Here is a 25,379-nt window from a genome sequence, read left to right on the forward strand (position 1 = left end):
TTCTAGTCTATTAAATTCTGTACGTGTGGGTTGTCCTTTGAAGATGATTAGGACGGCAACTTGTTTTTGCCAGCTAATGTTTTCAAGTTGTGCAGACACAAGGGAAATGCATATAATACGAAAGATGTCCTTACTTTGATCGCGAAAATACCTTACCTGCAATACCTCCAACAATTCTGCTGTCAGCGTCGGTGGTGTAAAAGTTATTATTTTTGTCTTCCAAGCAATAGATCCTGGTTCACTTCCCAGTTGACGCATTTGGCTGCTAGATATGATGTTCTAGTCTATTAAATTCTGTACGTGTGGGTTCTCCTTTGAAGATGATTAGGAGGGCAACTTGTTTTTGCCAGGAAATGTTTTCAAGTGGTGAAGACACAAGGGAAATGTATATAATACGAAAGATGTCCTTACTTTGATCGCGAAAGTACCTTACCTGCAATAACTCCACCAATTCTTCTGTCAGCGTCGGTGGTGTAAAGGTTAGCATTGTTGCCTTCCAAGCAATAGATCCGGGTTCGATTCCCGGCCGACGCAATTCGCTGCTAGATTACATGTTCTAGTCTATTAAATTCAGTACGTGTCGTTTCTACTTTGAAGGTGATTAGCAGGGCAAATATTGTTTGGACAGTTGATGTTTTCAAGTTGTGAAGACACAAGGGAAATGCATATAATACGAAAGATGTCCTTACTTTGATCGCGAAAGTACCTTACCTGCAATAACTCCAACAATTCTGCTGTCAGCGTCGGTGGTGTAAATGTTAGCATTGTGGCTTTCCAAGCAATAGATCCAGGTTCACCTCCCAGGTGACGCATATGGCTCTTAGATATGATGTTCTAGTCTATTAAACTCTGTACGTGTGGGTTCTCCTTTGAAGATGATTGGGAGGGCAACTTGTTTTTGCCAGCTAATGCTTTCAAGTTGTGCAGACACAAGGGAAATGCATATAATACGAAAGATGTCCTTACTTTGATCGCGAAAATACCTTACCTGCAATAACTCCAACAATTCTGCTGTCAGCGTCGGTGGTGTAAATGTTAGCATTGTTGCCTTCCAAGCAATAGATCGCGATTCGATTCCCGGCGGACGCATTTCGCCGCTAGATTACATGTTCTAGTCTATTAAATTCCGTACGTGTTGTTTTTGCTTTGAAGGTGATTAGGAGGGCAAAATTTTTTGGACAGTTAATGTTTTCAAGTTGTGAAGACACAAAAAAAATGCATGTAATACGAAAGATGCCCTAATTTTGATCGCGAAAGTACCTTACCTGTAATAACTCCAACAATTCTTCTGTCATCGTCGGTGGTGTAAAGGTTAGCATTGTTGCCTTCCAAGCAATAGATCCGGGTTCGATTCCCGGCCGACGCATTTCGCTGCTAGATTACATGTTCTAGTCTATTAAATTCAGTACGTGTCGTTTCTACTTTGAAGGTGATTATCAGGGCAAATATTGTTTGGACAGTTGATGTTTTCAAGTTGTGAAGACACAAGGGAAATGCATATAATACGAAGGATGCCCTTATTTTAATCGCGAAAGTGCCTTACCTGCAATATCTCCAACAATTCTGCTGTCAGCGTCGGTGGTGTAAAAGTTATTATTTTTGTCTTTCAAGCAATAGATCCTGGTTCACTTCCCAGGTGACGCATTTGGCTGCTAGATATGATGTTCTAGTCTATTAAATTCTGTACGTGTGGGTTCTCCTTTGATGATGATTAGGAGGGCAAATTTTTTTGGACAGTTATTGTTTTCAAGTTGTGAAGACACAAAAAAATGCATGTAATACGAAAGATGCCCTTATTTTGATCGCGAAAGTGCCTTACCTGCAATACCTCTAACAATTCTGCTGTCAGCGTCGGTGGTGTAAAGATTAGCATTGTGGCCTTCCAAGCAATAGATCCAGGTTCACCTCCCAGGTGACGCATATGGCTGCTAGATATGATGTTCTAGTCTATTAAATTCTGTACGTGTGGGTTCTCCTTTGAAGATGATTAGGAGGGCAACTTGTTTTTGCCAGCTAATGTTTTCAAGTTCTGCAGACACAAGGGAAATGCATATAATACGAAAGATGTCCTTACTTTGATCGCGAAAATACCTTACCTGCAATAACTCAAACAATTCTGCTGTCAGCGTCGGTGGTGTAAATGTTAGCATTGTTGCCTTCCAAGCAATAGATCCGGGTTCGATTCCAGGCCGACGCATTTCGCTACTAGGTTACAAGTTCTAGTCTAATAAATTCAGTACGTGTCGTTTCTACTTTGAAGATGATTAGGAGGGCAACTTGTTTTTGCCAGGAAATGTTTTCAAGTTGTGAAGACACAAAAAAAAAAAATGTAATACGAAAGATGCCCTTTTTTTGATCGCGAAAGTACCTTACCTCTAATAACTCCAACAATTATCCTGTCAGCGTCGGTGGTGTAAAGGTTAGCTTTGTTGCCTTCCAAGCAATAGATCCGGGTTCGATTCCCGGCCGACGCATTTGGCTGCTAGACTAGATGTTCTAGTCTATTAATTTCAGTACGTGTCGTTTCTACTTTGAAGGTGATTAGCAGGGCAAATATTGTTTGGACAGTTAATGTTTTCAAGTTGTGAAGACACAAGGGAAATGCATATAATACGAAGGATGTCCTTACTTTAATCGCGAAAGTGCCTTACCTGCAATATCTCCAACAATTCTGCTGTCAGCGTCGGTGGTGTAAAGATTAGCATTGTGGCCTTCCAAGCAATACATCCGGGTTCGAATCCCGGCCGACGCATTTGGCTGTTAGATTTCATGTTCTAGTCTATTAAATTCAGTTTTTGTGGTTCCTACTTAAAAGATGATTAGGAGGACAAATTTTTTTTGACACTTATTGTTTTCAAGTTGTGAAGACACAAGGGAAATTCATATAATTCTAAATATGCCCTTATTTTGATCGCGAAAGTACCTTACCTGTAATAACTCCAACAATCTTTCTGTCAGCGTCGGTGGTGTAAAGGTTAGCATTGTTGCCTTCCAAGCAATAGATCCGGGTTCGATTCCAGGCCGACGCATTTCGCTACTAGATTACATTTTCTAGTCTATTAAATTCAGTACGTGTCGTTTCTACTTTGAAGATGATTAGGAGGGCAACTTGTTTTTGCCAGGAAATGTTTTCAAGTTGTGAAGACACAAGGGAAATGCATATAATACGAAATATGTCCTTACTTTGATCGCGAAAGTACCTTACCTGCAATAACTCCAGCAATTTTTCTGTCAGCGTCGGTGGTGTAAAGGTTAGCATTGTTGCCTTCCAAGCAATCGATCCGGGTTTGATTCCCGGCCGACGCATTTCGCTGCTAGATTACATGTTCTAGTCTATTAATTTCAGTACGTGTCGTTTCTACTTTGAATGTGATTAGCAGGGCAAATATTGTTTGGACAGTTAATGTTTTCAAGTTGTGAAGACACAAAAAAAATGCATGTAATACGAAAGATGCCCTAATTTTGATCGCGAAAGTACCTTACCTGTAATAACTCCAACAATTCTTCTGTCAGCGTCGGTGGTGTAAGGGTTAGCATTGTTGCCTTCCAAGTAATAGATCCGGGTTCGATTCCAGGCCGACGCATTTCGCTACTAGATTACATTTTCTAGTCTATTAAATTCAGTACGTGTCGTTTCTACTTTGAAGATGATTAGGAGGGCAACTTGTTTTTGCCAGGAAATGTTTTCAAGTTGTGAAGACACAAGGGAAATGCATATAATACGAAATATGTCCTTACTTTGATCGCGAAAGTACCTTACCTGCAATAACTCCAGCAATTTTTCTGTCAGCGTCGGTGGTGTAAAGGTTAGCATTGTTGCCTTCCAAGCAATCGATCCGGGTTTGATTCCCGGCCGACGCATTTCGCTGCTAGATTACATGTTCTAGTCTATTAATTTCAGTACGTGTCGTTTCTACTTTGAAGGTGATTAGCAGGGCAAATATTGTTTGGACAGTTAATGTTTTCAAGTTGTGAAGACACAAAAAAAATGCATGTAATACGAAAGATGCCCTAATTTTGATCGCGAAAGTACCTTACCTGTAATAACTCCAACAATTCTTCTGTCAGCGTCGGTGGTGTAAGGGTTAGCATTGTTGCCTTCCAAGCAATAGATCCGGGTTCGATTCCAGGCCGACGCATTTCGATACTAGATTACATGTTCTAGTCTATTAAATTCAGTACGTGTCGTTTCTACTTTGAAGAGGATTAGGAGGGCAACTTGTTTTTGCCAGGAAATGTTTTCAAGTTGTGAAGACACAAGGGAAATGCATATAATACGAAAGATGTCCTTACTTTGATCGCGAAAGTACCTTACCTGCAATAACTCCAACAATTCTTCTGTCAGCGTCGGTGGTGTAAAGGTTAGCATTGTTGCCTTCCAAGCAATAGATCCGGGTTTGATTCCCGGCCGACGCATTTTGCTGCTAGATTACATGTTCTAGTCTATTAATTTCAGTACGTGTCGTTTCTACTTTGAAGGTGATTAGCAGGGCAAATATTGTTTGGACAGTTAATGTTTTCAAGTTGTGAAGACACAAGGGAAATGCATATAATGCGAAGGATGCCCTTATTTTGATCGCGAAAGTGCCTTACCTGCAATACCTCCAACAATTCTGCTGTCAGCGTCGGTGGTGTAAAAGTTATTATTTTTGTCTTCCAAGCAATAGATCCTGGTTCACCTCCCAGGTGACGCATATGGCTGCTAGATATGATGTTCTAGTCTATTAAATTCTGTACGTGTGGGTTCTCCTTTGAAGATGATTAGGAGGGCAACTTGTTTTTGCCAGCTAATGTTTTCAAGTTGTGCAGACACAAGGGAAATGCATATAATACGAAAGATGTCCTTACTTTGATCGCGAAAATACCTTACCTGCAATAACTCCAACAATTCTACTGTCAGCGTCGGTGGTGTAAATGTTAGCATTGTGCCTTCCAAGCAATAGATCCCGATTCGATTCCCGGCGGACGCATTTATCCGCTAGATTACATGTTCTAGTCTATTAAATTCCGTACGTGTTGTTTTTGCTTTGAAGGTGATTACGAGGGCAAACTTTTTTGGACAGTTAATGTTTTCAAGTTGTGAAGACACAAAAAAAATGCATGTAATACGAAAGATGCCCTTATTTTGATCGCGAAAGTACCTTACCTGTAATAACTCCAACAATTATCCTGTCAGCGTCAGTGGTGTAAAGGTTAGCATTGTTGCCTTCCAAGCAATAGATCCGGGTTTGATTCCCGGCCGACGCATTTGGCTGCTAGACTATATGTTCTAGTCTATTAAATTCAGTACGTGTCGTTTCTACTTTGAAGGTGATTAGGAGGGCAAATTTTGTTTGGAGAGTTAATGTTTTCAAGTTGTGAAAGCACAAGGGAAGTGCATATAATACGAAAGATGCCCTTATTTTGATCGCGAAAGTGCCTTACCTGCAATACCTCCAACAATTCTGCTGTCAGCGTCGGTGGTGTAAAAGTTATTATTTTTGTCTTCCAAGCAATAGATCCTGGTTCACTTCCCAGTTGACGCATTTGGCTGCTAGATATGATGTTCTAGTCTATTAAATTCTGTACGTGTGGGTTCTCCTTTGAAGATGATTAGGAGGGCAACTTGTTTTTGCCAGGAAATGTTTTCAAGTGGTGAAGACACAAGGGAAATGCATATAATACGAAAGATGTCCTTACTTTGATCGCGAAAGTACCTTACCTGCAATAACTCCACCAATTCTTCTGTCAGCGTCGGTGGTGTAAAGGTTAGCATTGTTGCCTTCCAAGCAATAGATCCGGGTTCGATTCCCGGCCGACGCATTTCGCTGCTAGATTACATGTTCTAGTCTATTAAATTCAGTACGTGTCGTTTCTACTTTGAAGGTGATTAGCAGGGCAAATATTGTTTGGACAGTTGATGTTTTCAAAATGTGAAGACACAAGGGAAATCCATATAATACGAAGGATGCCCTTATGTTAATCGCGAAAGTGCCTTACCTGCAATATCTCCAACAATTCTGCTGTCAGCGTCGGTGGTGTAAAAGTTATTATTTTTGTCTTCCATGCAATAGATCCTGGTTCACTTCCCAGGTGACGCATTTGGCTGCTAGATATGATATTCTAGTCTATTAAATTCTGTACGTGTGGGTTCTCCTTTGAAGATGATTAGGAGGGCAAATTTTTTCGGACAGTTAATGTTTTCAAGTTGTGAAGACACAAAAAAAATGCATGTAATACGAAAGATGCCCTTATTTTGATCGCGAAAGTACCTTACCTCTAATAACTCCAACAATTATCCTGTCAGCGTCGGTGGTGTAAAGGTTAGCATTGTTGCCTTCCAAGATATAGATCCGGGTTCGATTCCCGGCCGACGCATTTGGCTGCTAGACTACATTTTCTAGTCTATTAAATTCAGTACGTGTCGTTTCTACTTTGAAGGTGATTAGGAGGACAAATTTTGTTTGAACAGTTAGTGTTTTCAAGCTGTGAAAACACAAGGGAAATGCATATAATACGAAAGATGTCCTTACTTTGATCGCGAAAGTGCCTTACCTGCAATACCTCTAACAATTCTGCTGTCAGCGTCGGTGGTGTAAAGATTAGCATTGTGGTCTTCCAAGCAATACATCCGGGTTCGAATCCCGGCCGACGCATTTGGCTGTTAGATTTCATGTTCTAGTCTATTAAATTCAGTTTTTGTGGTTCTTATTTAAAAGATGATTAGGAGGACAAATTTTTTTTGACACTTATTGTTTTCAAGTTGTGAAGACACAAGGGAAATGCATATAATTCTAAAGATGCCCTTATTTTGATCGCGAAAGTACCTTACCTGTAATAACTCCAACAATTCTTCTGTCAGCGTCGGTGGTGTAAAGGTTAGCATTGTTGCCTTCCAAGCAATAGATCCGGGTTCGATTCCAGGCCGACGCATTTCGCTACTAGATTACATGTTCTAGTCTATTAAATTCAGTACGTGTCGTTTCTACTTTGAAGATGATTAGGAGGGCAACTTGTTTTTGCCAGGAAATGTTTTCAAGTTGTGAAGACACAAGGGAAATGCATATAATACGAAAGATGTCCTTACTTTGATCGCGAAAGTACCTTACCTGCAATAACTCCAACAATTCTTCTGTCAGCGTCGGTGGTGTAAAGGTTAGCATTGTTGCCTTCCAAGCAATAGATCCGGGTTTGATTCCCGGCCGACGCATTTTGCTGCTAGATTACATGTTCTAGTCTATTAATTTCAGTACGTGTCGTTTCTACTTTGAAGGTGATTAGCAGGGCAAATATTGTTTGGACAGTTAATGTTTTCAAGTTGTGAAGACACAAGGGAAATGCATATAATGCGAAGGATGCCCTTATTTTGATCGCGAAATTGCCTTACCTGCAATACCTCCAACAATTCTGCTGTCAGCGTCGGTGGTGTAAAAGTTATTATTTTTGTCTTCCAAGCAATAGATCCTGGTTCACCTCCCAGGTGACGCATATGGCTGCTAGATATGATGTTCTAGTCTATTAAATTCTGTACGTGTGGGTTCTCCCTTGAAGATGATTAGGAGGGCAACTTGTTTTTGCCAGCTAATGTTTTCAAGTTGTGCAGACACAAGGGAAATGCATATAATACGAAAGATGTCCTTACTTTGATCGCGAAAATACCTTACCTGCAATAACTCCAACAATTCTGCTGTCAGCGTCGGTGGTGTAAATGTTAGCATTGTTGCCTTCCAAGCAATAGATCCCGATTCGATTCCCGGCGGACGCATTTGGCCGCTTGATTAGATGTTCTAGTCTATTAAATTCCGTACGTGTTGTTTTTGCTTTGAAGGTGATTAGGAGGGCAAATTTTTTTGGACAGTTAATGTTTTCAAGTTGTGAAGACACAAAAAAAATGCATGTGATACGAAAGATGCCCTTATTTTGATCGCGAAAGTACCTTACCTGTAATAACTCCAACAGTTATCCTGTCAGCGTCGGTGGTGTAAAGGTTAGCATTGTTGCCTTCCAAGTAATAGATCCGGGTTTGATTCCCGGCCGACGCATTTGGCTGCTATGCTACATGTTCTAGTCTATTAAATTCAGTACGTGTCGTTTCTACTTTAAAGGTGATTAGGAGGGCAAATTTTGTTTGGACAGTTAATGTTTTCAAGTTGTGAAAACACAAGGGAAATGCATATAATACGAAAGATGTCCTTACTTTGATCGCGAAAGTGCCTTACCTGCAATACTTCCAACAATTCTGCTGTCAGCGTCGGTGGTGTAAAAGTTATTATTTTTGTCTTCCAAGCAATAGATCCTGGTTCACTTCCCAGTTGACGCATTTGGCTGCTAGATATGATGTTCTAGTCTATTAAATTCTGTACGTGTGGGTTCTCCTTTGAAGATGATTAGGAGGGCAACTTGTTTTTGCCAGGAAATGTTTTCAAGTGGTTAAGACACAAGGGAAATGCATATAATACGAAAGATGTCCTTACTTTGATCGCGAAAGTACCTTACCTGCAATAACTCCACCAATTCTTCTGTCAGCGTCGGTGGTGTAAAGGTTAGCATTGTTGCCTTCCAAGCAATAGATCCAGGTTCGATTCCCGGCCGACGCATTTGGCTGCTAGTCTACATGTCCTAGTCTATTAAATTCAGTACGTGTCGTTTCTACTTTGAAGATGATTAGGAGGGCAACTTATTTTTGCCAGCTAATGTTTTCAAGTTGAGCAGACACAAGGGAAATGTATATAATACGAAAGATGTCCTTACTTGATCGCGAAAATACCTTACCTGCAATAACTCCAACAATTCTGCTCCCAGCGTCGGTGGTGTAAAGGTTAGCATTGTTGCCTTCCAAGCAATAGATCCCGATTCGATTCCCGGCCGACGCATTTCGCTACTAGATTACATGTTCTAGTCTATTAAATTCAGTACGTGTCGTTTCTACTTTGAAGATGATTAGGAGGGCAACTTGTTTTTGCCAGGAAATGTTTTCAAGTGGTGAAGACACAAGGGAAATGCATATAATACGAAAGATGTCCTTACTTTGATCGCTAAAGTACCTTACCTGCAATAACTCCACCAATTCTTCTGTCAGCGTCGGTGGTGTAAAGGTTAGCATTGTTGCCTTCCAAGCAATAGATCCGGGTTTGATTCCCGGCCGACGCATTTTGCTGCTAGATTACATGTTCTAGTCTATTAAATTCAGTACGTGTCGTTTCTACTTTGAAGGTGATTAGCAGGGAAAATATTGTTTGGACAGTTAATGTTTTCAAGTTGTGAAGACACAAGGGAAATGCATATAATACGAAGGATGCCCTTATTTTAATCGCGAAAGTGCCTTACCTGCAATATCTCCAACAATTCTTCTGTCAGCGTCGGTGTTGTAAAAGTTATTCCTTTTGTCTTCCAAACAATAGATCCTGGTGCACTTCCCAGTTGACGCATTTGGCTGCTAGATATGATGTTCTAGTCTATTAAATTATGTACGTGTGGGTTCTCCTTTGAAGATGATTAGGAGGGCTACTTGTTTTTGCCAACTAATGTTTTCAAGTTGTGCAGACACAAGGGAAATGCATATAATACGAAAGATGTCCTTACTTTGATCGCGAAAATACCTTACCTGCAATAACTCCAACAATTCTGCTGTTAGCGTCGGTGGTGTAAAGGTTAGCATTGTTGCCTTCCAAGTAATAGATCCCGATTCGATTCCCGGCCGACGCATTTGGCTGCTAGACTACATGTTCTAGTCTATTAAATTCAGTACGTGTCGTTTCTACTTTGAAGGTGATTAGGAAGGCAAATTTTGTTTGGACAGTTTATGTTTTCAAGTTGTGAAAACACAAGGGAAATGCATAAAATACGAAAGATGTCCTTACTTTGATCGCGAAAGTACCTTACCTGAAATAACTCCAACAATTCTGCTGTCAGCGTCGGTGGTTTAAAGATTAGCATTGTGGCCTTCCAAGCATTAGATCCGGGTTCGATTCCCGGCCAACGCATTTGGCTGTTAGATTTCATGTTCTAGTCTATTAAATTCAGTTTTTGTGGTTCCTACTTAAAAGATGATTAGGAGGACAATTTTTTTTTGACACTTATTGTTTTCAAGTTGTGAAGAGACAAGGGAAATGCATATAATTCTAAAGATCCCCTTATTTTGATCGCGAAAGTACCTTACCTGTAATAACTCCAACAATACTTCTGTCAGCGTCGGTGGTGTAAAGGTTAGCATTGTTGCCTTCCAAGCAATAGATCCGGGTTCGATTCCCGGCCGACGCATTTGGCTGCTAGACTACATGTTCTAGTCTATTAAAATCAGTACGTGTCGTTTCTACTTTGCAGGTGATTAGGAGGGCAAATTTTGTTTGGACAGTTAATGTTTTAAAGTTGTGAAAACACAAGGGAAGTGCATATAATACGAAAGATGCCCTTATTTTGATCGCGAAAGTACCTTACCTGCAATAACTCCAACAATTCTGCTGCCACCAGCGGTGGTGTAAAGGTTAGTATTGTTGCCTTCCAAGAAATAGATCCGGTTTCGATTCTGGCGGACCCATTTGGCTACTTGTTTTGATGTTCTAGTCTATTAAATTGTGTACGTGTGGGTTCTCCTTTGAAGATGATTAGGAGGGCAACTTGTTTTTGCCAGAAAATATTTCCAAGTTGTGAAGACACAAGGGAAATGCATATAATACGAAAGATGTCCTTACTTTGATCGCGAAAGTACCTTACCTGCAATAACTCCAACAATTCTGCTGTCAGCGTTGGTGGTGTAAAGATTAGCATTGTGGCCTTCCAAGCAGTAGATCCGGATTCGATTCCCGGCTGAAGCATTTGGCTGTTAGAATTCATGTTTTAGTCTATTAAATTCAGTTTTTGTGGTTCCTACTTAAAAGATGATTAGGAGGACAAATTTTTTTTGACACTTATTGTTTTCAAGTTGTGAAGACACAAGGGAAATGCATATAATTCTAAAGATGCCCTTATTTTGATCGCGAAAGTACCTTACCTGTAATAACTCCAACAATACTTCTGTCAGCGTCGGTGGTGTAAAGGTTAGCATTGTTGCCTTCCAAGCAATAGATCCGGGTTCGATTCCCGGCCGACGCATATCGCTACTAGATTACATGTTCTAGTCTATTAAATTCAGTACGTGTCGTTTCTACTTTGAAGATGATTAGGAAGGCAAATTTTGTTTGGACAGTTAATGTTTTCAAGTTATGAAAACACAAGGGAAGTGCATATAATACGAAAGATGCCCTTATTTTGATCGCGAAAGTACCTTACCTGCAATAACTCCAACAATTCTGCTGCCACCGGCGGTGGTGTAAAGGTTAGTATTGTTGCCTTCAAAGAAATAGATCCGGTTTCGATTCCGGCCGACCCATTTGGCTGCTTGTTTTGATGTTCTAGTCTATTAAATTGTGTACGTGTGGGTTCTCCTTTGAAGATGATTAGGAGGGCAACTTGTTTTTGCCAGAAAATATTTCCAAGTTGTGAAGACACAAGGTAAATGCATATAATACGAAAGATGTCCTTACTTTGATCGCGAAAGTACCTTACCTGCAATAACTCCAACAATTCTGCTGTCAGCTTCGGTGGTGTAAAGATTAGCATTGTGGCCTTCCAAGCAGTAGATCCGGGTTCGATTCCCGGCTGAAGCATTTGGCTGTTAGATTTCATGTTCTAGTCTATTAAATTCAGTTTTTGTGGTTCCTACTTAAAACATGAATAGGAGGACCAATTTTTTTTTACACTTATTGTTTTCAATCTGTGAAGACACAAGGAAAATGCATATAATTCTAAAAATGCCCTTATTTTGATGGCGAAAGTACCTTACCTGTAATAACTCCAACAATACTTCTGTCAGCGTCAGTGTTGTAAAGGTTAGCATTGTTGCCTTCCAAGCAATAGATCCGGGTTCGATTCCCGGCCGACGCATATCGCTACTAGATTACATGTTCTAGTCTATTAAATTCAGTACGTGTCGTTTCTACTTTGAAGATGATTAGGAAGGCAAATTTTGTTTGGACAGTTAATGTTTTCAAGTTGTGAAAACACAAGGGAAGTGCATATAATACGAAAGATGCCCTTATTTTGATCGCGAAAGTACCTTACCTGCAATAACTCCAACAATTCTGCTGCCACCGGCGGTGGTGTAAAGGTTAGTATTGTTGCCTTCCAAGAAATAGATCCGGTTTTGATTCCGGCCGACCCATTTGGCTGCTTGTTTTGATGTACTAGTCTATTAAATTGTGTACGTGTGGGTTCTCTTTTGAAGATGATTAGGAGGGCAACTTGTTTTTGCCAGAAAATATTTCCAAGTTGTGAAGACACAAGGGAAATGCATATAATACGAAAGATGTCCTTACTTTGATCGCAAAAGTACCTTACCTGCAATAACTCCAACAATTCTGCTGTCAGCGTCGGTGGTGTAAAGATTAGCATTGTGGCCTTCCAAGCAGTAGATCCGGGTTCGATTCCCGGCTGAAGCATTTGGCTGTTAGATTTCATGTTCTAGTCTATTAAATTCAGTTTTTGTGGTTCCTACTTAAAAGATGATTAGGAGGACAAATTTTTTTGACACTTATTGTTTTCAAGTTGTGAAGACACAAGGGAAATGCATATAATTCTAAAGATGCCCTTATTTTGATCGCGAAAGTACCTTACCTGTAATAACTCCAACAATACCTCTGTCAGCGTCGGTGGTGTAAAGGTTAGCATTGTTGCCTTCCAAGCAATAGATCCGGGTTCGATTCCCGGCCGACGCATATCGCTACTAGATTACATGTTCTAGTCTATTAAATTAAGTACGTGTCGTTTCTACTTTGAAGATGGTTAGGAAGGCAAATTTTGTTTGGACAGTTAATGTTTTCAAGTTGTGAAAACACAAGGGAAGTGCATATAATACGAAAGATGCCCTTATTTTGATCGCGAAAGTACCTTACCTGCAATAACTCCAACAATTCTGCTGCCACCGGCGGTGGTGTAAAGGTTAGTATTGTTGCCTTCCAAGAAATAGATCCGGTTTCGATTCCGACCGACCCATTTGGCTGCTTGTTTTGATGTTCTAGTCTATTAAATTGTGTACGTGTGGGTTCTCCTTTGAAGATGATTAGGAGGGCAACTTGTTTTTGCCAGAAAATATTTCCAAGTTGTGAAGACACAAGGGAAATGCATATAATACGAATGATGTCCTTACTTTGATCGCAAAAGTACCTTACCTGCAATAACTCCAACAATTCTGCTGTCAGCGTCGGTGGTGTAAAGATTAGCATTGTGGCCTTCCAAGCAGTAGATCCGGGTTCGATTCCCGGCTGAAGCATTTGGCTGTTAGATTTCATGTTCTAGTCTATTAAATTCAGTTTTTGTGGTTCCTACTTAAAAGATGATTAGGAGGACAAATTTTTTTGACACTTATTGTTTTCAAGTTGTGAAGACACAAGGGAAATGCATATAATTCTAAAGATGCCCTTATTTTGATCGCGAAAGTACCTTACCTGTAATAACTCCAACAATACCTCTGTCAGCGTCGGTGGTGTAAAGGTTAGCATTGTTGCCTTCCAAGCAATAGATCCGGGTTCGATTCCCGGCCGACGCATATCGCTACTAGATTACATGTTCTAGTCTATTAAATTAAGTACGTGTCGTTTCTACTTTGAAGATGGTTAGGAAGGCAAATTTTGTTTGGACAGTTAATGTTTTCAAGTTGTGAAAACACAAGGGAAGTGCATATAATACGAAAGATGCCCTTATTTTGATCGCGAAAGTACCTTACCTGCAATAACTCCAACAATTCTGCTGCCACCGGCGGTGGTGTAAAGGTTAGTATTGTTGCCTTCCAAGAAATAGATCCGGTTTCGATTCCGACCGACCCATTTGGCTGCTTGTTTTGATGTTCTAGTCTATTAAATTGTGTACGTGTGGGTTCTCCTTTGAAGATGATTAGGAGGGCAACTTGTTTTTGCCAGAAAATATTTCCAAGTTGTGAAGACACAAGGGAAATGCATATAATACGAATGATGTCCTTACTTTGATCGCAAAAGTACCTTACCTGCAATAACTCCAACAATTCTGCTGTCAGCGTCGGTGGTGTAAAGATTAGCATTGTGGCCTTCCAAGCAGTAGATCCGGGTTCGATTCCCGGCTGAAGCATTTGGCTGTTAGATTTCATGTTCTAGTCTATTAAATTCAGTTTTTGTGGTTCCTACTTAAAAGATGATTAGGAGGACAAATTTTTTTGACACTTATTGTTTTCAAGTTGTGAAGACACAAGGGAAATGCATATAATTCTAAAGATGCCCTTATTTTGATCGCGAAAGTACCTTACCTGTAATAACTCCAACAATACCTCTGTCAGCGTCGGTGGTGTAAAGGTTAGCATTGTTGCCTTCCAAGCAATAGATCCGGGTTCGATTCCCGGCCGACGCATATCGCTACTAGATTACATGTTCTAGTCTATTAAATTAAGTACGTGTCGTTTCTACTTTGAAGATGGTTAGGAAGGCAAATTTTGTTTGGACAGTTAATGTTTTCAAGTTGTGAAAACACAAGGGAAGTGCATATAATACGAAAGATGCCCTTATTTTGATCGCGAAAGTACCTTACCTGCAATAACTCCAACAATTCTGCTGCCACCGGCGGTGGTGTAAAGGTTAGTATTGTTGCCTTCCAAGAAATAGATCCGGTTTCGATTCCGGCCGACCCATTTGGCTGCTTGTTTTGATGTTCTAGTCTATTAAATTGTGTACGTGTGGGTTCTCCTTTGAAGATGATTAGGAGGGCAACTTGTTTTTGCCAGAAAATATTTCCAAGTTGTGAAGACACAAGGGAAATGCATATAATACGAAAAATGTCCTTACTTTGATCGCAAAAGTACCTTACCTGCAATAACTCCAACAATTCTGCTGTCAGCGTCGGTGGTGTAAAGATTAGCATTGTGGCCTTCCAAGTAGTAGATCCGGGTTCGATTCCCGGCTGAAGCATTTGGCTGTTAGATTTCATGTTCCAGTCTATTAAATTCAGTTTTTGTGGTTTCTACTTAAAAGATGATTAGGAGGACAAATTTTTTTGACACTTATTGTTTTCAAGTTGTGAAGACACAAGGGAAATGCATATAATTCTAAAGATGCCCTTATTTTGATCGCGTAAGTACCTTACCTGTAATAACTCCAACAATACTTCTGTCAGCGTCGGTGGTGTAAAGGTTAGCATTGTTGCCTTCCAAGCAATAGATCCTGGTTCAATTCCCGGCCGACGCATATCGCTACTAGATTACATGTTCTAGTCTATTAAATTCAGTACGTGTCGTTTCTACTTTGAAGATGATTAGGAAGGCAAATTTTGTTTGGACAGTTAATATTTTCAAGTTGTGAAAACACAAGGGAGGTGCATATAATACGAAAGATGCCCTTATTTTGATCGCGAAAGTTCCTTACCTGCAATAACTCCAACAATTCTGCTGCCACCGGCGGTGGTGTAAAGGTTAGTATTGTTGCCTTCCAAGCAATAGATCCGGATTCGATTCCCGGCCGACGCATTTGGCTGCTAGACTACATGTTCTAGTCTATTAAATTCAGTACGTGTCGTTTCTACTTTGATGGTGATTAGGAAGGCAAATTTTGTTTGGACAGTTAATGTTTTCAAGTTGTGAAAACACAAGGGAAGTGCATATAATACGAAAGATGCCCTTATTTTGATCGCGAAAGTACCTTACCTGCAATAACTCCAACAATTCTGCTGCCACCGGCGGTGGTGTAAAGGTTAGTATTGTTGCCTTCCAAGAAATAGATCGGTTTCGATTCCGGCCGACCCATTTGGCTGCTTGTTTTGATGTTCTAGTCTATTAAATTGTGTACGTGTGGGTTCCCCTTTGAAGATGATTAGGAGGGCAACTTGTTTTTGCCAGAAAATATTTCCAAGTTGTGAAGACACAAGGGAAATGCATATAATACGAAAGATGTCCTTACTTTGATCGCGAAAGTACCTTACCTGCGATAACTCCAACAATTCTGCTGTCAGCGTCGGTGGTGTAAAGATTAGCATTGTGGCCTTCCAAGCAGTATATCCGGGTTCGATTCCCGGCTGAAGCATTTGGCTGTTAGATTTCATGTTCTAGTCTATTAAATTCAGTTTTTGTGGTTCCTACTTAAAAGATGATTAGGAGGACAAATTTTTTTGACACTTATTGTTTTCAAGTTGTGAAGACACAAGGGAAATGCATATAATTCTAAAGATGCCCTTATTTTGATCGCGTAAATACCTTACCTGTAATAACTCCAACAATACTTCTGTCAGCGTCGGTGGTGTAAAGGTTAGCATTGTTGCCTTCCAAGCAATAGATCCGGGGTCAATTCCCGGCCGACGCATATCGCTACTAGATTACATGTTCTAGTCTATTAAATTCAGTACGTGTCGTTTCTACTTTGAAGATGATTAGGAAGGCAAATTTTGTTTGGACAGTTAATATTTTCAAGTTGTGAAAACACAAGGGAGGTGCATATAATACGAAAGATGCCCTTATTTTGATCGCGAAAGTACCTTACCTGCAATAACTCCAACAATTCTGCTGCCACCGGCGGTGGTGTAAAGGTTAGTATTGTTGCCTTCCAAGCAATAGATCCGGATTCGATTCCCGGCCGACGCATTTGGCTGCTAGACTACATGTTCTAGTCTATTAAATTCAGTACGTGTCGTTTCTACTTTGATGGTGATTAGGAAGGCAAATTTTGTTTGGACAGTTAATGTTTTCAAGTTGTGAAAACACAAGGGAAGTGCATATAATACGAAAGATGCCCTTATTTTGATCGCGAAAGTACCTTACCTGCAATAACTCCAACAATTCTGCTGCCACCGACGGTGGTGTAAAGGTTAGTATTGTTGCCTTCCAAGAAATAGATCCGGTTTCGATTCCGGCCGACCCATTTGGCTGCTTGTTTTGATGTACTAGTCTATTAAATTGTGTACGTGTGGGTTCTCTTTTGAAGATGATTAGGAAGGCAACTTGTTTTTGCCAGAAAATATTTCCAAGTTGTGAAGACACAAGGGAAATGCATATAATACGAAAGATGTCCTTACTTTGATCGCGAAAGTACCTTACCTGCAATAACTCCAACAATTCTGCTGTCAGCGTCGGTGGTGTAAAGATTAGCATTGTGGCCTTCCAAGCAGTAGATCCGGTTTCGATTCCCGGCTGAAGCATTTGGCTGTTAGATTTCATGTTCTAGTCTATTAAATTCAGTTTTTGTGGTTCCTACTTTAAAGATGATTAGGAGGACAAATTTTTTTTGACACTTATTGTTTTCAAGTTGTGAAGACACAAGGGAAATGCATATAATTCTAAAGATGCCCTTATTTTGATCGCGAAAGTACCTTACCTGTAATAACTCCAACAATACCTCTGTCAGCGTCGGTGGTGTAAAGGTTAGCATTGTTGCCTTCCAAGCAATAGATCCGGGTTCGATTCCCGGCCGACGCATATCGCTACTAGATTACATGTTCTAGTCTATTAAATTAAGTACGTGTCGTTTCTACTTTGAAGATGGTTAGGAAGGCAAATTTTGTTTGGACAGTTAATGTTTTCAAGTTGTGAAACACAAGGGAAGTGCTTATAATACGAAAGATGCCCTTATTTTGATCGCGAAAGTACCTTACCTGCAATAACTCCAACAATTCTGCTGCCACCGGCGGTGGTGTAAAGGTTAGTATTGTTGCCTTCCAAGCAATAGATCCGGGTTCGATTCCCGGCCGACGCATTTGGCTGCTAGACTACATGTTCTAGTCTATTAAATTCAGTACGTGTCGTTTCTACTTTGAAGGTGATTAGGAAGGCAAATTTTGTTTGGACAGTTAATGTTTTCAAGTTGCGAAAGCACAAGGGAAGTGCATATAATACGAAAGATGCCCTTATTTCGATCGCGAAAGTATCTTACCTGCAATAACTCCAACAATTCTGCTGCCTCAGGCGGTGGTGTAAAGGTTAGTATTGTTGCCTTCCAAGCAATAGATCCGGTTTCGATTCCGGCCGACCCATTTGGCTGCTTGTTTTGATGTTCTAGTCTATTAAATTGTGTACGTGTGGGTTCTCCTTTGAAGATGATTAGGAGGGCAACTTGTTTTTGCCAGAATATATTTTCAAGTTGTGAAGACACAAGGGAAATGCATACAATACGAAAGATGTCCTTACTTTGATCGCGAAAGTACCTTACCTGCAATAACTCCAACAATTCTGCTGTCAGCGTCGGTGGTGTAAAGATTAGCATTGTGGCCTTCCAAGCAATAGATCCGGGTTCGATTCCCGGCCGACGCATTTGGCTGTTAGATTTCATGTTCTAGTCTATTAAATTCAGTTTTTGTGGTTCCTACTTAAAAGATGATTAGGAGGACAAATTTTTTTTGACACTTATTGTTTTCAAGTTGTGAAGACACAAGGGAAATGCATATAATTCTAAAGATGCCCTTATTTTGATCGCGAAAGTACCTTACCTGTAATAACTCCAACAATACTTCTGTCAGCGTCGGTGGTGTAAAAGTTAGCATTGTTGCCTTCCAAGCAATAGATCCGGGTTCGATTCCCGGCCGACGCATTTCGCTACGAGATTACATGTTCTAGTCTATTAAATTCAGTACGTGTCGTTTCTACTTTGAAGATGATTAGAAAGGCAAATTTTGTTTGGACAGTTAATATTTTCAAGTTGTGAAGACACAAGGGAAATGCATATAATACGAAAGATGCCCTTATTTAGATCGCGAAAGTACCTTACCTGCAATAACTCCAACAATTCTGCTGCCACCGGCGGTGGTGTAAAGGTTAGTATTGTTGCCTTCCAAGCAATAGATCCGGGTTCGATTCCCGGCCGACGCATTTGGCTGCTAGACTACATGTTCTAGTCTATTAAATTCAGTACGTGTCGTTTCTACTTTGAAGGTGATTAGGAAGGCAAATTTTGTTTGGACAGTTAATGTTTTCAAGTTGCGAAAGCACAAGGGAAGTGCATATAATACGAAAGATGCCCTTATTTCGATCGCGAAAGTATCTTACCTGCAATAACTCCAACAATTCTGCTGCCTCAGGCGGTGGTGTAAAGGTTAGTATTGTTGCCTTCCAAGCAATAGATCCGGTTTCGATTCCGGCCGACCCATTTGGCTGCTTGTTTTGATGTTCTAGTCTATTAAATTGTGTACGTGTGGGTTCTCCTTTGAAGATGATTAGGAGGGCAACTTGTTTTTGCCAGAATATATTTTCAAGTTGTGAAGACACAAGGGAAATGCATAAAACACGAAAGATGCCCTTATTTTGATTGCAAAAGTACCTTACCTGCATTAACTCCAACAATTCTTCTGTCAGAGTCGGTGGTGTAAAAGATAGCATTTTTGTCTTCCAAGCAATACATCCTGGTTCACTTCCAATTTGACGCATTTGGCTGCTAGATTTCATGTTCTAGTCTATCAAATTTAGTACGTGTGGTTTTTTCTTTGAAGATGATTAGGAGGGCAAATTGTTTTTGCCAGTTAATGCTTTCAAGTTGTGACGGCATAAGGGAAATGCATATAGTATGAAAGATGCCCTTACTTTGATTTTCAAAGTACCTTACCTGCAATAACTCCAACAATTCTTTTGTCAGCGTCGGTGGTGTAAAGGTTAGCATTGTTGCTTTCCAAACAAAAAGATCCGGGTTCGATTCCCGGCGGACGAATTTGGCTGCTAGATTACATGTTCTAGTCTATTAAATTGAGTACGTGTGGTTTCCACTTTGAAGGTGATTAGGAGGGCAAATTTTGTTTGGACAGTTAATGTTTTCAAGTTGTGAAGACACAAGGGAAATGCATAAAACACAAAAGATGCCCTTATTTTGAATGCAAAAGTACCTAACCTGCATTAACTCCCACAATTCTGCTGTCAGAGTCGGTGGTGTAAAAGATAGTATTTTTGTCTTCTAAGCAATAGATCCTGGTTCACTTCCAATTTGACGCATTTGGCTGCTAGATTTCATCTTCTAGTCTATTAAATTCAGTACGTGTGGTTTCTTCTTTGAAGAAGATTAGGAGGACAAATTTTATTTGACACTTAATGTTTTCAAGTTGTGAAGACACAGGGGAAGTGCATATAATACGAAAGATGCCCTTATTTTGATCGCGAAAGTACCTTACCTGCAATAACTCCAACAATTCTGCTGCCAGCGTCGGTGGTGTAAAGGTTAGTATTGTTGCCTTCCAAGCAATAGATCCGGTTTCGATTTCTGGCCGACTCATTTGGCTGCTAGATTTCATGTTCTAGTCTGTTAAATTCAGTTCTTGTGGTTCCTACTTAAAAGATGATTAGGAGGGCAAATTTTTTTTGACACTTAATGTTTTCAAGTTAAGAATACACAAGGGAAATGCATATAAAACGGAAGATGCCCTTATTTTGATCGCGAAAGTACCTTACCTGTCACAACTCCAACAATTGGTGTAAATGTAAGCATTGTTGGCTTCCAAGCAATAGATCCGGGTTCGATTCCTGGCCGACACATTTGGCCGCTAGATTTTATGTTCTAGTCTATTAAATTCAGTTCTTGTGGTTCCTACTTAAAAGATAATTAGGAGGGCAAATTTTTTTTGACACTTAATGTTTTCAAGTTAAGAATACACAAGGGAAATGCATATAAAACGGAAGATGCCCTTATTTTGATCGCGAAAGTACCTTACCTGTCACCACTCCAACAATTATTCTGTCAGCGTCGGTGGTGTAAAGGTTAGCATTGCTGCCTTCCAAGCAATATATCCGGGTTCGATTCCCAGTTGACGCATTTGGCTGCTAGATATGATGTTCTAGTCTATTAAATTCTGTACGTATGGGTTCTCCTTTGAAGATGATTAGGAGGGCAACTTGTTTTTGCCAGCTAATGTTTTCAAGTTGTGCAGACACAAGGGAAATGCATATAATACGAAAGATGTCCTTACTTTGATCGCGAAAATACCTTACCTGCAATAACTCCAACAATTCTGCTGTCAGCGTCGGTGGTGTAAAGGTTAGCATTGTTGCCTTCCAAGCAATATATCCGGGTTCGATTCCCAGTTGACGCATTTGGCTGCTAGATATGATGTTCTAGTCTATTAAATTCAGTACGTGTCGTTTCTACTTTGAAGGTGATTAGGAGGGCAAATTTTCTTTGGGCACTTAATGTTTTCAAGTTGTGAATACACAAGGGAAATGCATATAATGCGAAAGATTCCCTTTTTTTGATCGCGAAAGTACCTTACCTGTCACAACTCCAACAATTATGCTGTCAGCGTCGGTGGTGTAAAGGTTAGTATTGTTGCCTTCCGAGCAAGAGATCCGGGTTCGATTCCTGGCCGACGCATTTGGCTGTTAGATTTCATGTTCTAGTCTAATAAATTCAGTTCTTGTGATTCCTACTTAAAAGATGATTAGGAGGACAAATTTTTTGTGCCAGCTAATGTTTTGAAGTTGTGCAGACACAAGGGAAATGCATATAATGCGAAGGATGCCCTTATTTTGATCGTGAAAGTGCCTTACCTGCAATACCTCCAGCAATTCTGCTGTCAGCGTCGGTGGTGTAAAAGTTATTAAATTTGTCTTCCAAGCAATAGATCCTGGTTCACTTCCCAGTTGACGCATTTGGCTGCTAGATATGATGTTTTAGTCTATTAAATTCTGTACGTGTGGGTTCTCCTTTGAAGATGATTAGGAGGGCAACTTGTTTTTGCCAGCTAATGTTTTCAAGTTGTGCAAACACAAGGGAAATGCATATATTACGAAAGATGTCCTTACTTTGCTCGCGAAAGTACCTTACCTGCAATAACTCCAACAATTCTGCTGCCACCGGCGGTGGTGTAAAGGTTAGCATTGTTGCCTTCCAAGCAATATATCCGGTTTCGATTCCGGCCGACCCATTTGGCTGCTAGATTTGATGTTTTAGTATATTAAATTGTGTACGTGTGGTTCTCCTTTGAAGATTATTAGGAGGGCAACTTGTTTTTACCACAAAATGTTTTCAAGTTGTGAAGACGCAAGGGAAATGCATATAATACTAAAGATGCCCTTATTTTGATCGCGAAAGTACCTTACCTGTAATAACTCCAACAATTCTTCTGTCAGCGTCGGTGGTGTAAAGGTTAGCATTGTTGCCTTCCAAGCAATAGATCCGGGTTCGATTCCCGGCCGACGCATTTCGCTACTAGATTACATGTTCTAGTCTATTAAATTCAGTACGTGTCGTTTCTACTTTGAAGATGTTCAGGAGGGCAAATTTTTTTTGACACTTAATGTTTTCAAGTGGTGAATACACAAGGGAAATGCATATAATGCGAAAGATTCCCTTATTTTGATCGCGAAAGTACCTTACCTGTCACAACTCCAACAATTATGCTGTCAGAGTCGGTGGTGTAAAAGATAGGATTTTTGTCTTCCAAGCAATAGATCCTGGTTCACTTCCAATTTGACGCATTTGGCAGCTAGATTTCATTTTCTAGTCTATTAAATTCAGTACGTGTGGTTTCTTCTTTGAAGAAGATTAGGAGGACAAATTTTATTTGACACTTAATGTTTTCAAGTTGTGAAGACACAAGGGAAGTGCATATAATACGAAAGATGCCTTTATTTTGATCGCGAAAGTACCTTACCTGCAATAACTCCAACAATTCTGCTGTCAGGGTCGGTGGTGTAAAGGTTAGTATTGTTGCCTTCCAAGCAATAGATCCGGTTTCGATTCCTGGCCGACTCATTTGGCTGCTAGATTTCATGTTCTAGTCTGTTAAATTCAGTTCTTGTGGTTCCTACTTAAAAGATGATTAGGAGGACAAATTTTGTTTGGACAGTTAATGTTTTCAAGTTGTGAAGACACAAGGGAAGTGCATATAATACGTAAGATGCCCTTATTTTGATCGCCAAAGTACCTTACCTGTCATAACTCCAACAATTCTGCTGTCAGCGTCGGTGGTGTAAAGGTTAGCATTGTTGGCTTCCAAGCAATAGATCCGGGTTCGATTCCTGGCCGACACATCTGGCCGATAGATTTCATGTTCTAGTCTATTAAATTCAGTTCTTGTGGTTCCTACTTAAAAGATAATTAGGAGGGCAAATTTTCTTTGACACTTAATGTTTTCAAGTTAAGAATACACAAGGGAAATGCATATAATGCGAAAGATGCCCTTATTTTGATCGCGAAAGTTCCTTACCTGTCACAATTCCAACAATTATGCTGTCAGCGTCGGTGGTGTAAAGGTTAGTATTGTTGCCTTCCAAGCAATAGATCCGGGCTCGATTCCCAGTTGACGCATTTGGCTGATAGATATGATGTTCTAGTCTATTAAATTCTGTACGTGTGCGTTCTCCTTTGTAGATGATTAGGAGGGCAACTTGTTTTTGCCAGCTAATGTTTTCAAGTTGTAAAGACATTAGAAAAATGCATATAATATGAAAAATGTCCTTACTTTGATCGCCAAAATACCTTACCTGCAATAACTCCAACAATTCTGCTGCCAGCGTCGGTGGTGTAAAGGTTTGCATTGTTGCCTTCCAAGCAATCGATCCGGGTTCGATTCCCGGCCGACGCATTTCGCTGCTGGATTACATGTTCTAGTCTATTAAATTCAGTACGTGTCGTTTCTACTTTGAAGGTGATTAGCAGGGCAAATATTGTTTGGACAGTTAATGTTTTCAAGTTGTGGAGACACAAGGGAAATGCATATAATACGAAGGATGCCCTTATTTTGATCGCGAAAGTGCCTTACCTGCAATACCTCCAACAATTCTGCTGTCAGCGTCGGTGGTGTAAAAGTTATTAAATTTGTCTTCCAAGCAATAGATCCTGGTTCACTTCCCAGTTGACGCATTTGGCTGCTAGATATGATGTTCTAGTCTATTAAATTCTGTACGTGTGGATTCTCCTTTGAAGGTAATTAGGAGGGCAACTTGTTTTTGCCAGCTAATGTTGTCAAGTTGTGCAGACACAGCGGAAATGCATATAATACGAAAGATGTCCTTACTTTGATCGCGAAAATACCTTACCTGCAATAACTCCAACAATTCTGCTGTCAGCGTCGGTGGTGTAAAGGTTAGCATTGTTGCCTTCCAAGCAATAGATCCGGGTTCGATTCGCGGCCGACGCATTTGGCTGCTAGATTACATGTTCTAGTCTATTAAATTCAGTACATGTCGTTTCTACTTTGAAGGTGATTAGGAGGGCAAATTTTGTTTGGACAGTTAATGTTTTCAAGTTGTGAAGACACAAGGGAAATTCATATAATTCTAAAGATGCCCTTATTTTGATCGCGAAAGTACCTTACCTGTAAAACTCCAACAATTCTTGTGAAAGCGTGGGTGGTGTAAAGGTTAGCATTGTTGCCTTCCAAGCAATAGATCCGGGTTCGATTCCTGGCTGACGCATTTGGCTGCTAGATTACATGTTCTAGTCTATTAAATTCAGTACGTGTCGTTTTTACTTTGAAGGTGATTAGGAGGGTAAATTCTGTTTGGACAGTTAATGTTTTCAAGTTGTGGAGACACAAGGGAAATGCATATAATACGAAGGATGCCCTTATTTTGATCGCGAAAGTGCCTTACCTGCAATACCTCCAACAATTCTGCTGTCAGCATCCGTGGTGTAAAAGTTATTAAATTTGTCTTCCAAGCAATAGATCCTGGTTCACTTCCCAGTTGACGCATTTGGCTGCTAGATATGATGTTCTAGTCTATTAAATTCTGTACGTGTGGATTCTCCTTTGAAGATGATTAGGAGGGCAACTTGTTTTTGCCAGCTAATGTTTTCAAGTTGTGCAGACACAAGGGAAATGCATATAATACGAAAGATGTCCTTATTTTGATCGCGAAAATACCTTAGCTGCAATAACTCCAACAATTCTGCTGTCAGCGTCGGTGGTGTAAAGGTTAGCCTTGTTGCCTTACAAGCAATATATCCGGGTTCGATTCCCAGTTGACGCATTTGGCTGCTAGATATGATGTTCTAGTCTATTAAATTCTGTACGTGTGGGTTCTCCTTTGAAGGTGATTAGGAGGGCAACTTGTTTTTGCCAGCTAATGTTGTCAAGTTGTGCAGACACAGCGGAAGTGCATATAATACGAAAGATGTCCTTACTTTGATCGCGAAAATACCTTACCTGCAATAACTCCAACAATTCTGCTGTCAGCGTCGGTGGTGTAAAGGTTAGCATTGTTGCCTTCCAAGCAATAGATCCGGGTTCGATTCGCGGCCGACGCATTTGGCTGCTAGATTACATGTTCTAGTCTATTAAATTCAGTACATGTCGTTTCTACTTTGAAGGTGATTAGGAGGGCAAATTTTGTTTGGACAGTTAATGTTTTCCAGTTGTGAAGACACAAGGGAAATTCATATAATTCTAAAGATGCCCTTATTTTGATCGCGAAAGTACTCTACCTGTAAATTTCCAACAATTCT

The 25,379-nt window shown here is 40.2% G+C and overlaps 32 non-coding genes across 32 annotated transcripts; all 32 read left to right on the forward strand.

The window, feature by feature from the left end:
- Nucleotides 1–462: 462 nt before the first annotated feature.
- Trnag-ucc (transfer RNA glycine (anticodon UCC)) lies at nt 463–534 on the forward strand. Its single transcript has one exon. It is a non-coding gene; the product is annotated as a tRNA-Gly (tRNA).
- Nucleotides 535–1,294: 760 nt separating this feature from the next.
- Nucleotides 1,295–1,366, forward strand: Trnag-ucc (transfer RNA glycine (anticodon UCC)). Its single transcript has one exon. It is a non-coding gene; the product is annotated as a tRNA-Gly (tRNA).
- A 1,036-nt stretch (nt 1,367–2,402) lies between these two features.
- On the forward strand, nt 2,403–2,474 carry Trnag-ucc (transfer RNA glycine (anticodon UCC)). Its single transcript has one exon. It is a non-coding gene; the product is annotated as a tRNA-Gly (tRNA).
- A 483-nt stretch (nt 2,475–2,957) lies between these two features.
- Nucleotides 2,958–3,029, forward strand: Trnag-ucc (transfer RNA glycine (anticodon UCC)). The gene has a single exon. It is a non-coding gene; the product is annotated as a tRNA-Gly (tRNA).
- Nucleotides 3,030–3,234: 205 nt separating this feature from the next.
- On the forward strand, nt 3,235–3,306 carry Trnag-ucc (transfer RNA glycine (anticodon UCC)). Its single transcript has one exon. It is a non-coding gene; the product is annotated as a tRNA-Gly (tRNA).
- Nucleotides 3,307–3,512: 206 nt separating this feature from the next.
- On the forward strand, nt 3,513–3,584 carry Trnag-ucc (transfer RNA glycine (anticodon UCC)). The gene has a single exon. It is a non-coding gene; the product is annotated as a tRNA-Gly (tRNA).
- A 205-nt stretch (nt 3,585–3,789) lies between these two features.
- On the forward strand, nt 3,790–3,861 carry Trnag-ucc (transfer RNA glycine (anticodon UCC)). The gene has a single exon. It is a non-coding gene; the product is annotated as a tRNA-Gly (tRNA).
- Nucleotides 3,862–4,067: 206 nt separating this feature from the next.
- On the forward strand, nt 4,068–4,139 carry Trnag-ucc (transfer RNA glycine (anticodon UCC)). Its single transcript has one exon. It is a non-coding gene; the product is annotated as a tRNA-Gly (tRNA).
- Nucleotides 4,140–4,344: 205 nt separating this feature from the next.
- Nucleotides 4,345–4,416, forward strand: Trnag-ucc (transfer RNA glycine (anticodon UCC)). Its single transcript has one exon. It is a non-coding gene; the product is annotated as a tRNA-Gly (tRNA).
- A 759-nt stretch (nt 4,417–5,175) lies between these two features.
- Nucleotides 5,176–5,247, forward strand: Trnag-ucc (transfer RNA glycine (anticodon UCC)). Its single transcript has one exon. It is a non-coding gene; the product is annotated as a tRNA-Gly (tRNA).
- A 483-nt stretch (nt 5,248–5,730) lies between these two features.
- Nucleotides 5,731–5,802, forward strand: Trnag-ucc (transfer RNA glycine (anticodon UCC)). The gene has a single exon. It is a non-coding gene; the product is annotated as a tRNA-Gly (tRNA).
- A 483-nt stretch (nt 5,803–6,285) lies between these two features.
- Nucleotides 6,286–6,357, forward strand: Trnag-ucc (transfer RNA glycine (anticodon UCC)). The gene has a single exon. It is a non-coding gene; the product is annotated as a tRNA-Gly (tRNA).
- A 483-nt stretch (nt 6,358–6,840) lies between these two features.
- On the forward strand, nt 6,841–6,912 carry Trnag-ucc (transfer RNA glycine (anticodon UCC)). The gene has a single exon. It is a non-coding gene; the product is annotated as a tRNA-Gly (tRNA).
- A 205-nt stretch (nt 6,913–7,117) lies between these two features.
- On the forward strand, nt 7,118–7,189 carry Trnag-ucc (transfer RNA glycine (anticodon UCC)). The gene has a single exon. It is a non-coding gene; the product is annotated as a tRNA-Gly (tRNA).
- A 760-nt stretch (nt 7,190–7,949) lies between these two features.
- Trnag-ucc (transfer RNA glycine (anticodon UCC)) lies at nt 7,950–8,021 on the forward strand. Its single transcript has one exon. It is a non-coding gene; the product is annotated as a tRNA-Gly (tRNA).
- A 483-nt stretch (nt 8,022–8,504) lies between these two features.
- On the forward strand, nt 8,505–8,576 carry Trnag-ucc (transfer RNA glycine (anticodon UCC)). The gene has a single exon. It is a non-coding gene; the product is annotated as a tRNA-Gly (tRNA).
- A 481-nt stretch (nt 8,577–9,057) lies between these two features.
- On the forward strand, nt 9,058–9,129 carry Trnag-ucc (transfer RNA glycine (anticodon UCC)). Its single transcript has one exon. It is a non-coding gene; the product is annotated as a tRNA-Gly (tRNA).
- Nucleotides 9,130–10,167: 1,038 nt separating this feature from the next.
- On the forward strand, nt 10,168–10,239 carry Trnag-ucc (transfer RNA glycine (anticodon UCC)). Its single transcript has one exon. It is a non-coding gene; the product is annotated as a tRNA-Gly (tRNA).
- Nucleotides 10,240–10,998: 759 nt separating this feature from the next.
- Nucleotides 10,999–11,070, forward strand: Trnag-ucc (transfer RNA glycine (anticodon UCC)). The gene has a single exon. It is a non-coding gene; the product is annotated as a tRNA-Gly (tRNA).
- Nucleotides 11,071–12,659: 1,589 nt separating this feature from the next.
- Trnag-ucc (transfer RNA glycine (anticodon UCC)) lies at nt 12,660–12,731 on the forward strand. Its single transcript has one exon. It is a non-coding gene; the product is annotated as a tRNA-Gly (tRNA).
- A 758-nt stretch (nt 12,732–13,489) lies between these two features.
- Trnag-ucc (transfer RNA glycine (anticodon UCC)) lies at nt 13,490–13,561 on the forward strand. The gene has a single exon. It is a non-coding gene; the product is annotated as a tRNA-Gly (tRNA).
- Nucleotides 13,562–14,319: 758 nt separating this feature from the next.
- On the forward strand, nt 14,320–14,391 carry Trnag-ucc (transfer RNA glycine (anticodon UCC)). Its single transcript has one exon. It is a non-coding gene; the product is annotated as a tRNA-Gly (tRNA).
- A 758-nt stretch (nt 14,392–15,149) lies between these two features.
- On the forward strand, nt 15,150–15,221 carry Trnag-ucc (transfer RNA glycine (anticodon UCC)). Its single transcript has one exon. It is a non-coding gene; the product is annotated as a tRNA-Gly (tRNA).
- A 1,035-nt stretch (nt 15,222–16,256) lies between these two features.
- Trnag-ucc (transfer RNA glycine (anticodon UCC)) lies at nt 16,257–16,328 on the forward strand. The gene has a single exon. It is a non-coding gene; the product is annotated as a tRNA-Gly (tRNA).
- Nucleotides 16,329–17,365: 1,037 nt separating this feature from the next.
- Trnag-ucc (transfer RNA glycine (anticodon UCC)) lies at nt 17,366–17,437 on the forward strand. The gene has a single exon. It is a non-coding gene; the product is annotated as a tRNA-Gly (tRNA).
- A 759-nt stretch (nt 17,438–18,196) lies between these two features.
- Trnag-ucc (transfer RNA glycine (anticodon UCC)) lies at nt 18,197–18,268 on the forward strand. The gene has a single exon. It is a non-coding gene; the product is annotated as a tRNA-Gly (tRNA).
- A 205-nt stretch (nt 18,269–18,473) lies between these two features.
- On the forward strand, nt 18,474–18,545 carry Trnag-ucc (transfer RNA glycine (anticodon UCC)). Its single transcript has one exon. It is a non-coding gene; the product is annotated as a tRNA-Gly (tRNA).
- Nucleotides 18,546–22,059: 3,514 nt separating this feature from the next.
- Nucleotides 22,060–22,131, forward strand: Trnag-ucc (transfer RNA glycine (anticodon UCC)). Its single transcript has one exon. It is a non-coding gene; the product is annotated as a tRNA-Gly (tRNA).
- A 1,314-nt stretch (nt 22,132–23,445) lies between these two features.
- Nucleotides 23,446–23,517, forward strand: Trnag-ucc (transfer RNA glycine (anticodon UCC)). Its single transcript has one exon. It is a non-coding gene; the product is annotated as a tRNA-Gly (tRNA).
- Nucleotides 23,518–24,000: 483 nt separating this feature from the next.
- Trnag-ucc (transfer RNA glycine (anticodon UCC)) lies at nt 24,001–24,072 on the forward strand. Its single transcript has one exon. It is a non-coding gene; the product is annotated as a tRNA-Gly (tRNA).
- Nucleotides 24,073–24,277: 205 nt separating this feature from the next.
- Trnag-ucc (transfer RNA glycine (anticodon UCC)) lies at nt 24,278–24,349 on the forward strand. The gene has a single exon. It is a non-coding gene; the product is annotated as a tRNA-Gly (tRNA).
- A 760-nt stretch (nt 24,350–25,109) lies between these two features.
- Trnag-ucc (transfer RNA glycine (anticodon UCC)) lies at nt 25,110–25,181 on the forward strand. The gene has a single exon. It is a non-coding gene; the product is annotated as a tRNA-Gly (tRNA).
- The last annotated feature ends 198 nt before the right edge of the window (nt 25,182–25,379 follow it).

This window comes from Hydractinia symbiolongicarpus, chromosome 2, assembly GCF_029227915.1.
Source record: "Hydractinia symbiolongicarpus strain clone_291-10 chromosome 2, HSymV2.1, whole genome shotgun sequence".
NCBI classification, from domain to species: Eukaryota; Metazoa; Cnidaria; class Hydrozoa; order Anthoathecata; family Hydractiniidae; genus Hydractinia; species Hydractinia symbiolongicarpus.